The sequence below is a fragment of the Syzygium oleosum genome, unplaced genomic scaffold, assembly GCF_021117445.2.
Source record: "Syzygium oleosum isolate NSW1041296 unplaced genomic scaffold, Sole_v2.1 Sole_v2.09, whole genome shotgun sequence".
Lineage (NCBI taxonomy): Eukaryota > Viridiplantae > Streptophyta > Magnoliopsida > Myrtales > Myrtaceae > Syzygium > Syzygium oleosum.
Window position 1 is genome coordinate 5369002 of NW_026607493.1, and position 4998 is coordinate 5373999.

General features: G+C 41.0%; 1 pseudogene; it reads left to right on the forward strand.

Moving 5' to 3' along the window:
- Positions 1-732: 732 nt before the first annotated feature.
- Positions 733-3644, forward strand: LOC115668007 (splicing factor U2af large subunit A-like; annotated as a pseudogene).
- The last annotated feature ends 1354 nt before the right edge of the window (positions 3645-4998 follow it).

Sequence of the window (4998 nt, forward strand, 5' to 3'; positions counted from 1 at the left end):
TTTAAAATTTATGGCTAAATCCGTGGCAAATTTGTCACGGATTTAGCCACGAATTCCATTTTTACTAGACTTTAATGAAATTCGTGGCTAAATTCGTGGTAAATTTACAACGGATTTAGCCACGAATTCCATTTTTACTAGACTTTAATGAAATTCGTGGCTAAATCCGTGGCAAATTTGTCACGAATTTAGCCACGAATTCCATTTTTAAAAAAATGTCCAAAAACGCCTAAAACACCTCTCCGTCGCCTAAAACACCTCTCTGTTATTCCTCAGATCCCCCCTTCCGCCAAACACCTCTCCGTCGCTCCCTCCTCCTCTCCACCAGCCATGATGGCCACCCTCACCGCCACCGCCGCCGTCGCCTCCTCCTCCGTCGCCATCCGCCCGTTCCGCTCCCACAAGCCCTCCCGCGCGCCCGCCGGGATCCGGTGTTCCGTCGCCGAGGGCCCCGCGATCTCCCAGCCGAGGGCCGCCGGCGGGGGACTGGTTGATTGCGTGGTGGTCGGGGGCGGGATCAGCGGGCTCTGCATCGACCAGGCGCTCGCCACGAAGCACCGCGACAGGGCCCCCGACGTGGTCGTCACCGAGGCCAGGGACCGCGTCGGCGGCAACATCACCACCGTCGAGAGGGACGGCTACCTGTGGGAGGAGGGCCTCAATAGTTTCCAGCCATTCTGAGATTTGTACGTTCCCATTCCGAGATTTATACGTTCCGTCGGCCCCATTCCGAGATTTGTAGGTTCCGTCTACTCTGATTTTGTGACCTTCTTATTGAAGTTCTCGAGTATGTTCGTGTGTCAACTGATAGATACATCGTCGGATTATTGTAATGGTTGTCGTTGCTCTTGTTTCGTTAGAATTGGGTATAGTCTTGATCGAGAAATGGAGATGATGTTTGTGAGTTTATAGGGTAAATGGGTCAGGATAGGGTGCTTTGCAAGTGTTTGATGAATGACCCAGTTCTCCAATTTGAGAATAGACGTGCAATTTTGGACCTTTTTTTATGCTGTTGCGAATAGCGGGGCGAGGCTCGAATCGGCGTGAGTTCTTTCTTGGGTGTTCTTCCTTTTTTTTTTTCTGGGGAAAAGGAAGAAAATGGAGAGGACAAAGCAATCGTTGGATAGATGCTCAAGAACACTCAGACTTCACTTGCAGAAGGTAGTGCTTCATGTGTTAATTTTTGTGAAGCTTTCGTTGGATAGATGCTTGCGACCTTTTTTAGCCAGGTTATGGCTGCTATTGGAGGAAATACTGCAGGTCGAGGTAGGAGGACTTTAATTTTAAGTCGTTGAGTTAATAACTATTTTAGTTCACATTTCTATTATGGTATTGATTTTCATCTTTTGTTTTTATGTGCACAGGGGATGCTGTTGTCAATGTTTACATAAACCATGAAAGAAGTTTGCTTTTGTGGAAATGAGATCTGTTGAGGAGGCAAGCAATGCAATGGCCTTAGATGGCATTATCTTTGAGGTAAGTTCAATTACATTTTTAACATAATTCTACATTTTTTCTTGCGGTGGATCTGTCCCCTTTTTTCAAGGACATTCATATATCTACAACATTGACAAAACGTTAACTAGTTTGAATTTTTGTGCAGGGAGCGCCTGTGAAGGTCAGGAGGCCCAGTGATTACAACCCCTCCCTTGCAGCAACTCTTGGTCCTAGCCAACCTATTCCTAACCTAAATGTTCGTGCGGTTGGTTTAACCCCGGGTTCTGCTGGTGGGCTTGAAGGTCCTGACCGCATTTTTGTGGGTGGATTACCATATTACTTTACAGAAGTGCACGTGAGGGAGCTGCTGGAATCTTTTGGTCCTCTTAGGGGTTTTGATCTAGTGAAAGACAGGGAGACTGGAAATTCCAAAGGCTATGCTTTTTGCGTTTATCAAGATCTCTCAGTCACGGATATAGCTTGTGCAGCTCTCAATGGCATTAAAATGGGCAACAAGACTCTCACTGTTAGGTGTGCTAACCAGGGTGCAAACCAACCAAAACCTGAACAGGAGAGTGTTTTGTTGCATGCACAGCAGCAGATAGCTCTGCAGGTGAAAGGTTTTTACATTCATCGTTGAGGAGTGCTTTTGCATGGTCATGTTTTTCTACAATTTCAATTTTTTGGCTAATTCTTGCAATTTCAGTTCCGTGAATTATAGCAGCATTGTTGACATATTCTCGAGTATATTCATAGTAGTTTTTTTCAGCGTCATCTCCGCTTTTATTTTATTTTGCATCTGTGAGTTGGAACTTTAACTGAGATGTGGTTCATTGAATGTGTGACATTGGTTTCTTCTTTTTAATTTGTCTTGTTACGATTGTGTCCTCAAATCTAAATTACCAAGGCTTTTTAACTTTTGCAGAAGCTTATGTATCAACCTGGTGCACTTGCTACTAAAGTGGTATGTCAAACACAAGTAGTTACTGAGGATGAGCTTAAAGATGATGGGGAGTACGAAGATATATTGGAGGATATGAGACAAGAAGGCGGAAAATTTGGTAAGAACTGTCTATATAGTTCTTGTTAATTTCTGCTCTTATTTTGAGGTTTTTGACTCGCCAAAAGTATATTAATATTTTTGTTCTTTCTTTGTGCTGTATCTCTGTTTTACAGCCTTTTCTTGTTCCACATTCTGCTTAAAGAATCGGGCCTAACATTCAGAAAGAAGTTTCCAAAGCCTTATATCTTCACCTAGATTTCAAAATCTAAGCTCTTTTCTTCGTTCTAATGATACTTGTTTTGCAGGTAATTTGGTGAATGTGGCCATACCTCGTCCCAGACCAGATGGAGAACCTTCCGCAGGTGTTGGAAAGGTAATTCTACCACCTGCTATGGGCAATGCTCTTCTGCCTCCCTGGGTATCTGCGTTTGTCTGCATTTTTCTCCCTCTGGGTGTTGGGAATACATGGGTGCTCATGTGTCTTTCTGCTTTTGGTTTTTTTATGACGTTTGGAGGAGGGGGTAAGGGGTGTTGGCTGCTACCATGTTACAATACTCTCCCATCATAAGTTGCAAATTATCTGTTATATTATGATTCGTTGTCTCTGATTCTTTTCTATCCTCTGTGGCCAATGTGCCTACTGTGCAAGACTTAGGAAATGATGGATTTGGGGGTTGATAATGTAGTGCCTTGTTGCCATAAAAGACCTGACCGCAAATTAATAATTGTAGTGCTTTGTGGCCAATCCTTGGTAATGGACCATCCTCTACTGAAAATTGTAGATGAGGGTCGAGATCATGTCTCCTTTGGTGCCCTGAACCAATGTAATGAAATGTATGAAGTGATATTAAATTGCCAATCCAGCATTCTTATCACTGATGCAATTGCTGGATTCCAGAAAATGCTCTGCATGGATCCTAGAAGAAGCAAGATGCTCTGCAAGAACTTCATGATCTTATTACCTCGAAGAGATCCCGAGCATGGCAAAATACCCTTGAGAGGATTATGTTCAAGTACATTGAGCTATGTGTTGATATGCGGAGGGGGAGATTTGCCAAGGATGTTCAAGTACATTGAGCTATGTGTTGATATGCGGAGGGGGAGATTTGCCAAGGATGTTCAAGTACATTGAGCTATATGTTCAAGTACATGGAAAATGTAGATGAATGTATTTCATTTTCATATTATTATAATAGTTTGATCACATTGAGTTATATGTTCAAGTACATGGAAAATGTAGATGAATGTATTTCATTTTCATATTATTATAATATTTTGATGTTATTAAGTGCTTAATCAATGTTAAATACAAATTCTAGAAATTAATTTTGCTTTAAATTACCTTTAAAATCGAATAAGAAAATGAAATACATTCATTTTGGTGGGTAATTTAAATTACCCACGAATTTTGCCACAAATAAGTTCGTCGCAAAAAACTGACAAAAAAAAAATTTGGTGGCAAATTAGCCACGAATTTTGCCACGAAATGTGTTCGTCGCAAATTAGCGATAAATTTTGCCACGAATAATTAGCAACGATTTTTGCCACGAAAATATTTCGTCGCAATTTCGTGACCAACAAAATTTTTTTTTGAAAAAAATAGCGACGAATTTTGCCACGAATAAAGTTCGTGGCAAATTAGCGACGAATTTTGCCACGAATACACTTCGTGGCAAATTAGCGGCGAATAATTAGCGACGAATTTTGTTTCGTGGCAAATTAGCCATGAATTTTGCCACGAATAATTAGAGACGAATTTTTTTTCGTCGCAAATTAGCGACGAAAATTGAAATTCTATTAGCGACGAATTTTTTTCCGTCGCTAATTTCGTCGCAAATTCGTTTAGTGATGAATTTTGCCAAATTTTTCGTGGCAAAATTCGTCGCTAAAACCAACTTTTTTTGTAGTGCACATTTGTATTCAATTAAGTTTTTAAGTGAGTGGGTCCATAAGCTTATAACCTGCCAGTATGATTAGGGGACATGTCCTCCAACTAGAGATATAAGAAAATATGACCTATGTAAAATGGAAACCAAACCACGGACAAAATCCCAAGCATTAGACACACTTTTGGGGGAGCTCGATACCGGTACAATACTCTTAGCAATTCACCGAGCTCTAAGCCATGCATAGAACTCATGAGTTCGAGGTATGTCGTAAGCGAAGTTTTGAATAATTTATGCTGAGTTGCCAAACTGCGACATATTTCATGTGAAAAGATTTCCAGACTGTTAACATCTTGGTGGGGTAACAGTAATAGACTCACTAATTTCAGACCTTCGAATTACGGGGGATGCGGAGTAGTTATGGTTCAAATTGAATATTTTGTAATGAGGATAGTGTTGAGGAAAACTCCTATTGATTTTGAGGTTGACAAAACCTTCTGTGTTATTGTAAATCTGATACTTATTCTGAATAATTTTATTCCAGGTCTGTATATTCTGGAAGCTCAGAAGAAAGTTATTCAGACTTTACAAACTGTCAAGTATGTTTTTGAAGACCCACATAATCTAGGTTACGAGATTCGGACGAAGTTATTCGGATGCGATGCGAAGTAG